This window comes from Neltuma alba, unplaced genomic scaffold, assembly GCF_004799145.2.
Source record: "Neltuma alba isolate B1F8T4 unplaced genomic scaffold, ASM479914v2 tig00011119_pilon, whole genome shotgun sequence".
NCBI lineage: Eukaryota > Viridiplantae > Streptophyta > Magnoliopsida > Fabales > Fabaceae > Neltuma > Neltuma alba.
In genome coordinates, this window is record NW_021635856.1 from 392,252 (window position 1) to 401,036 (window position 8,785).

Genomic DNA, 8,785 nt, shown 5'->3' on the forward strand with positions numbered 1-8,785 from the left:
TGTCCCGTGATAGGCTACAACAGGAGGAATTGGCTTTCCTCATTTCTATTCCTTTTTGTTTGAATAAGAAAAAGGATAATAGAATAATATGAGAAAAACCTTCCAAAAATTTTAGAAATTTTTTATTTTAATATTCTCTTCTCCCTATTTTCCGTCTATCTAAACAGAGCCTTACAAATCATATATGTGCTTGAAAACATGTTTGCTTAAATGGTCACCAAAGTTGGCAGAAGGACCTCTCAGCTAAGGACTGTTAAATTGCAATGTAATCATTATTTTTTCAATGTAAACATTAATCCAGAATATGACTCACAGACATAGTCATGCATAAGTAATTTATATGCATTACAACTACATGAAACAAAATGATTAAGGAGACTGATAATCAAAGTTTAGACTATTTGATAATCACTTTCTCCGTCACCTAATTATGTCGGCATGTTAACAAGCTTCGATTTTTTGTATGATTTGTTTTTCATAAAAATAGAACAAAATAAAGCCAGCAGAGAATGCCCAAAAGCCCAAATCCAACCAAAAAGAGCAACCAAGCAGGACAACACTTAAACCAGCACTCCAAAATAAAAAGGTGAAAAAAGAATTACTACCCTCAAACAAGCACTTTAGTAATGTGTCCAAGTTCAACATGTGAAATGGTTGTCATAATCAGAACAAAGACTTTTAGGTAAAGGGGTAGGAGACAGCATGAATCTTCAAAACAACACTATCTCTGCCCCATCTGGGATTTGATTGAACATCAAGTGGAGTCCCAACTTCCTTTTTCTTCTTTTCGTATTAAATTTTATAGTCCTAATTGGACTATCATAGTCCTGTTTGAACAATAGCAGCCTACACCTCTTAGTCTTGCACACTTGCAAGAGAATTATGGCCCCACCATCTCAGTTGCCCGGCTGCCCTTACTGCTTTTTTTTTTTTTTTTAATTTCTAACTTTGAGAAAGATAGCACAAAATCAATAAGATAATCACATAGTATAAAATCAACTTTACATACATGATTTGATTTATCTTAATATTTGATTTTTCAAGAAGATGAAGTACAATAATGGGCATCTCAAGTGCATAAAATATTCCATAAATAACAGAAAACTTTAACCTGTGCAGTCTCTGAGAGAGAGAGAGAGAGAGAGAGAGAGCACTTAGATACAAACAGTCATACTCAGCTGTAACTCATGGTAATAATCTAACTTAATTAAGGCGTGATCCCTCACGTCCTTAACTTTTTATCTGTACGGATTGATCTCTATTTTTTCCGGCGAGGAGGGGTGCTCTAGATCAGAAATCCTATTTTTGTTAAGGGTTAGTTGTATTTCTCGTTTGGGTAATGATCCTCAGGCAAGAGACAGATGTTGGGATCCTAAGCGAAAAAACCAACTAGAGTAGAAAGGAAGGCATATAATATTAAAAAACTAAGCATGCTTTTTGTGACCAAAGTAGGCTTTATATAATCACCATGCGGGTGCAATGCAAGCAAGACTGAGAGTCACAAAACTGAGTACATGCAGCTCAAGCACAGCATAACTCAGTCTTGTTTGTGCTCAATGGAATGCCTATTCATACCTTTTTCCTGAAACAGAGTCTTATCAATGTTCATAACGCAAGGATTCACGCTTGTCCCCTAGCACAGTCATGTAGTGGGATACTGCTAAAAAGCCTGCAGATTTTATTGTATTCCAACTCGCATTGCAACCATAGCCATTAAGGGGCCCTGCATCAAATATAAATTATTGGCACTCAAGGGGCCCTTCGTTTCACTTCGTGTACAATGATTTAACCTGAAAGTGACGGATTACCACACATACATATAGAATCACCAGATCAGAAAATGGTTATTTGACAGTGCTGCAGCTATGTAACCCTTTTCACCCGGTCCCATTTGGCTTGTTTCATTCGGCAACACAGACGGACACGCAATTATGACCCTTTTGGATTTTTTGAAGACGAAATATTATCCAAGGGAGCTTCAGGAAATGAAGAACATAAGCAACCAGGAATATATTTCTCGTTTATGAAGGTAAATTCTCGACTCAGTTGTCATTCGTACTCCAACTCAACATGCAGGCAAATAAAAAAAGTCTATAAGCCAACAATCACACAGTATAATAAAAATATGTGCTAAATTAAAGTGGTGGGTTAGCATGAAATTCGTTTCTTCTGATATAATCTAGGAAAACACAGTGAATTATATGAACCTTGATTTAGTCTGAACAATCATTTGGCTGTCACTTTTCATTAATTTGTTTTATTCATCAAGTGCAGCTGTATAGCACGATGTCATCCTGCAAGAGAAAACCGTCCCAGGGATTGATCCTTTGGTTAACTGATATTAGTTCACAGTCATTGACATAAGAAAGTCAAAACTTTAATCAGTAACTCTTTATCACTTAAATTAAATCAAGAGTTAATACAAATGCTAGTTTGTACTGTTAGAAAATGGCTCCATATGTCACGGCAGCAGCTGCTGCAGCCTGTGGTATTTATGCTATTTATTTGCTATAAAATCCCATTGCTAAATGACAGAATTAACTGCAACACATATTAAAAGGAAAACATAATTGCTACCCACGCAATTGTTTAATGGCAAATTCGGTGACCTTGCATGAAGTAGAAATAAGCCTCACAGTCCATAGCAGGTTGCATAAATATATGAATAGATAGAAAGATTGTTAAGAAAACAAAATTTTTGAACTTAGACACCAAGTTCCTTTAGACCCAAAAAAAAAAAAAAATGCCGTGCATGCCCAGAGTATAAGTAACTGCCAAGACTTTAGGCTTCTTTCTTAAACGTCATTAACAATGATTCATTTCAGCTGGCACAATATCAAGATAGAAGAGTAGCCTGATAATGAATTGAAAGGATATCTTATTGTAGGTAATATCAGACGAACAGCGAAGAAAAAAAAGAGACTTTTAGGTTACAAGTTCACCGTAGCACTTGCGATATCGTGCGGCGAGCATGTGAGACATGAAACGCCAATTTACTCTGCAACCCCCAAGGAATCAAAGTTGATTTGACAGTAAACAGAGAGAGCGAGAAAGATAGAGATAACCCACCATTTCCAAAGTGCGCACACATTGGCTGATAATTTTTTGCAGTAGAATTTTTTTTATAACCATTCACCCAATTTAGTCGAGAAAAAGAATATTTGAACGCCACGGAGTCCAGTAGATGTCTAGTCCACATATGTAATAAACAAACTACAAAATGAGAACAGATTAACAATTCGCTCTCAATTGTATCATTCAGTAGAACACAACTAAGAAAACCAATATCAGCAAATATCTTAACCTTTCGAATGTGATAGAAGCGAGGGTGATAGCATATATAACTTCAAGGTAAATATTTGAGGACAACATATTTCAAAGGGATCAGTGCATATGTAATACCATCTTCCCCCAGAGTCCTGGTGGCAGGGTCAAATCTTTTTCCTTTAGATGACTTAATTTTTTTGGAAGATTTTTCCAGAAGCCACTTGTCCCCCCCCTCCCCAAAAAAAAAAAAAAAAGAATTTAGCAATCATTCAGTTGGTTTCAGGGGTTGTTCTGGGATCCTCTGTTTGAAGATTACAGCACGAAAATTTCAGATGCAGTGATTGATGCATTGATATGACAAGTTGAGCCCTTCACCAGTTGAGTCACTTGAACACAAAAGTTTTAGCAAGTGCTCAGTGGTATTATTCGAGTGGCGGCAAATTTAGGGTATTGGTGATGGACGGATTTATAACATGAAACTACATTTAAGAAAACAAACCTGACAAGAATAATGGAGCATTTAAAAAAGTCATCAAGTCATCAACGGGAAGATGGAGTACGTACAAAGCTGTCTGTGTTACTGTGGATGAATGATGCGCATTTCTACAGCCCACTAGTAAAAAGAAGCGTATCTCTTTTGATGCACAAAGAGGCACGTTTTGCTTTGTTTATTGACTGATTCGCTGGGACAAAGCTTCAGTAAAAGTTGACTTTTAAGTTGGTGTGGACTGTGGAGGATTGGCTCCCGGGAAAATTAACATCAAGTCCTTTTTTAAAATTCACTGAGTTTGTCACTTTTGTTAAATTTGCTTCAAATTCGATAACTGAATCACGCGAGGAAAAAGATTAAAAAAAAAACGAAACAACTGAAAGCTATGAAATATGAATATTGGGTGACTCAGTTTAGAACCACTTTTAAGCCATGCAACACTACAGTAGTCCCGTTCTTTCTTCACAGGATTCTGTCATATCATCAACACAACATTCATGGACTCCTATTGGGCGACTCCGTTTATAATGCTGATCATTTCTTTGCCTCTGAAGTACCAATTAAAGAGAGAGGGAGGGGCTTTCTTTTCCTTTTCACACAGTTCATAGCCAAAAATGAAAAACGCAGAAACACCTTCACATTTAGGCACTGTCTTTTTGGCCATCTAGCTGCACGCTGAGAAGTCTGTTAACATTTTCCAAGACATGCCGTGTTCCAAAAACCTATTCAAGAGATTCTTTTCTCTACTTTTTTGACCATGTACCGTTTCAGAGGTTTTCTCCAAAAAAACATGACGATTCAATGTATATTCAACTATCAACTTTATATTTATATTTGTGAGAAGTCAAAAAAGAACGACACGATTGATTGAAATCTCTGTTTTTATAAACAAAAATACCTACTTCGTCAAGATCAAGGAAAATAGATAAAATTTGTTGTGAATTGTTGTAAATATAACATTATTTTCAAAAATACCTCACTTGTTCAAGGATAATCCTGAGAAACTCTTACAATGGCGCCTAAGCCTTACCTTGAGCATCGGTCTTTTGGACTACGGTTATCTGACTTTTGTGCAGGATCGAGGATTTATACATATTAGGGCCTGACAGGTTCTGCGATTTAGGATAGTTCCAGCGTAATCTTCGACGATAGGACGACATTCCGGCGGCGTAACGTTGCCCCCTGGACTCGGCCACGGCAGGAGTAATTTGAAAGACGGAGGGGATGCTATTGTCGGCCAATGAGGCCGCCCGTGATGAACAAATAATAGACTGGGCTTTGTCTACCCCAAATTGGGGCAAGATTTGAGAACCTTATGGGCCCATCCATTTTGGGCCTTACAAACAATGGCCTAGAGCCCATATTTCATAGGTTGACAAATATGTGCGTGACAGTTTTCTTTCTTTTTGGGCCGCTGGCACCTTAATTCACCCGAAATCATAATAATACTTCTTCTGTCCTAAATATAAGGTATATTTTGTAGTGTAATATATAGTGTAAATTATACTACAAAATATGTTTTATATTTAAGACCGGAGGAGTATAAAACAATTTTGGGCTTGATAAAATTTTGAATGAAAAGTGAGGGGAAGTGTGTAGAGGAGATTAAAAATACTACTACCTCTACTCCTTAATATAAAAATTAGTTAACTAATTTGAGTAGATTAAGAAAACTAGTCAAGTTAGTTATTTGTAATAAATATGTGTTATGTTTTTTAAAATATCCTTACTAATCAAGTATATTGGTTAGAACTAGTATTATTACAAGAAGTATTTTGAAAAAATAGATAAATATAAGAGACAAAGTGGATTAGAGTCTTATATTTAGGACTAAAATAAAAGTCAAACGAGTTCTTATATTAAGGATTAGTGATAGTATTAAATAATAAATAAATTGTAAATAAGGCAAAGACTCTAAAAACCTTGGCAAAAAAGTTTTAAAAATAGAAAAATAGAGACGTTTGTGCGTTTGAACAGGGTGAAAAGTAACCGGACTCGGCATTCAACCAATGGCAAATTTTCTCTAAATTAAATTTTGAATATGTGTGAAATAAAATTATTTTTCAAAAATAACTAAGTTGTTATTATTATTAATATACCAAAAAGTATAAAATTTTGAAGAAGTCATTTTTTCCCGACAAATTTATAACAGTTCCTATTTTTGTAAGGACCAATTCGCTCTCAGAATGTCAAAAAGACATGCCTAATCATAAACAAAATTCGAAATTCCTTGAAAGGCACAACACGCACAAGTGCACAACACAAAAGCCCATGAATTAATCTTCGATTTCACTGACAAAAAAGCAGGAAACAGAGAACCTAGAGTTTGAAGTGGTTATTATTTACATATGTTTAATGAATTTCAGGAATGATATGTAAATGTAAAACGAAATATAGCGAAATAATGAAACCTAAAAACCAATCCAAGTATTTAAGATATTATTATAAAATTTAATCTACAATATATATATATAGGTGAGTAAATTAAAAATCGCAAGATGCCAAAACAAAACTCATGAGAGAGAAATGATTAAACTGAAGATTAATTAAGATATGTGGGGAAATTCAACTTTGCATTTGAAAGAATGTGAGTGGACACTGGACAAATTGACAAATAATGGGGTTTCACTTGGCAACTAAGATGGGTAGGCACTAAGCAACTAATTCCTCTTATTTTAGTGTCTCTTGCCGTGCCCATGGACCATTGTTATAAATTTTTTATTTTGACATTTATATTGAAGTTAAGACTCGGGATCGTTCTTTTTTGTTAATGCACTATAATAGCAATGAAATATTGCGACTTGTTTGTATTTGTTTATTTTAAGTGCTTATAAATACTTTACGTAAATCGAGACAAAATTCTCTTCACATACTACTTATCTCATATGTCTGTGGTCCTTGATATAGGACCTAACTAGAAAGTTGAGGTTGATTTTATATGTAAGACCTATTTTGCAAGTTTATTAATTTTTTTAAAATTAATCCTATTGATGTCCAACAATAATCAAATAAAAGGGGAAGGGAGGAAATTAAAAAAGATGCTTAAAGTATTTTTGAAAAAAAATATATCATATTAATTAATTTAATTAATATCCTTAATCTACTTAAATTAATTAATTATGTCTTGATAGCAACATGTCACCAATTTGTGGGGACTGTTACTAATAAGCAACCGTCTGCTAAAAAAGGCTTCTTCTTCTTCTTCTTTTTTTTTTTTTTTGTAGTTGATGGGTGTTTCTTGTTCCTAGTTAGTTTTGGTTAATTTCCATTGATCATTACTCGTTCTTATTGACTATAAAAGTAAAACATGATCCTAGTATAGTAATGAAGAATTGCATATACATTTAAATAAGGTGACGATGCCATTAATTTTAATACATTGATCTAGAACAACGAAGAAGGTGCCATTAATTTTAGAAAAAATTACACACAGGTTTAACAGAAAAGATTTTATTCATCTAAAGTCTCATAAAATATCAAAATTACTGACAGGTCCTAAGAAACCTTTGAGTAATATATTCTATTTGTAAAATGACATTACTACCTTTCACATTCTAAATTCACATTTGCTCTGTCATTGCGATTTACAACCTTAACAGCGATTAACAACCCAGTGAGAAGATGTTCACAACCTAAGCAGTATCTATTAACAACTTACTTTATAGGATCGCATAACCTCCACATAAGAGTAAATTATAATCAAATAGTATAATACAACAACTTTAACACTAAAATGGAAAGCTTTTTGAAACCATTAAGAACTTTAACTAAATCTACCAGGATTATAGCAAAATTTTAATACTAAGATTCATTGACAACTTCAATGGGAAGTATTAATAACCCAAGAAGAGCCGTTGACAATCTAGGCAGTGTCTGTTAACAACTAATTTTATAGGATAATATAATATCTAACAACTATATAAGATTAACTTTAACACTATTTAGTTATAATTTAGTTAGTTATAATTAGAGGTTATATTATCCTATAAAGTCACTTGTTAACAGACACTGCTAAGGTTCTTAACAGTTCTCCTTAGGTTATTAATACTCACCGTTGAGGTTATCAATGGATCTCCTTATTAAAATTTTGCTATAATCCCATTGGGTTTAGTTAAAATTCTTAATTATTTCAAAAAACTTCCCATTTTAGTGTTAAAGTTGTTGTATTATACTATTTGGTTATAATTTACTCTTATGTGGAGGTTATGTGATCTTATAAAGTAAGTTGTTAACGGATACTGCTTAAGTTGTCAATACCTTCTCATTGGGTTGTTAATAGTCGCTGTTGAGGTTGTAAATCGCAATGATAAAGCAAATGTGAATTTGGAATATGAGGAGCAGTAACGTCATTTTATAAATAGAATATATTACTCTAAGGTCCCTTGGGACATGTCTGTAATTTTGATATTTTGTGGGACCTTGGATGAATAAAATCTCTTCTGTGGGATCTGTACGTAATTTTCCTTAATTTTAGAGTTGGTGTAAATCTTATACTACCTCCGATCCTTAATACAAAAGCTTGTTTGACTTTTATTTTGGTCTTAAATATAAGACTCCAATTCACTTTGTCTATCATATTTATCTTTTTTTTAAGGTAGTCCTTATAATAATAACAGTTTTAACCAATACACTTAATTAACAAGGATATTTTACGAAAGACAACACCTATTTGTTACAAATAACTAATTTAACTAATTTTTTTAATCTACTCAAATTAGTTAACTAATTCTTATATAAAGGATCGGGGAGATAGTATTAAGGACAGCAGGCATTATTAAATAAAAGAGAAACAGAAAAAACTCCTCACGTGACAATCACTAATGCAAAAAATTTAAAGACCTTTTGGATGAGATTTTATAAAATTTACACTCATTTTATAGTGGGCGTAGTAGATGCAAACAAAACAAATTAAAATGGAGAAAAGAACATGTGTGTGCGCGTGTGGATAACAGCCGTAGGGTAACAGTAGAAAGGCATGGAAGAATTTAGTGGGGGGAGAAGAGAAGAAGAACCTTTGTGGGAAGGTTT

At 33.7% G+C, this 8,785-nt stretch overlaps 1 long non-coding RNA gene across 2 annotated transcripts; it reads right to left on the bottom strand.

Annotated features, from left to right (window-relative positions):
* Window positions 1-379: 379 nt before the first annotated feature.
* LOC114761357 (uncharacterized) lies at window positions 380-4,712 on the bottom strand. 2 transcript variants are annotated; one of them, XR_003742128.1, is made up of 3 exons: window positions 3,070-4,712; window positions 1,818-2,294; window positions 380-1,723 (listed from the first exon to the last, which is right to left on the bottom strand). It is a non-coding gene; the product is annotated as an uncharacterized LOC114761357 (long non-coding RNA). The 2 variants fall into 2 exon arrangements; XR_003742127.1 differs by having other exon boundaries at window positions 1,818-4,712.
* Between the last annotated feature and the right edge of the window lie 4,073 nt (window positions 4,713-8,785).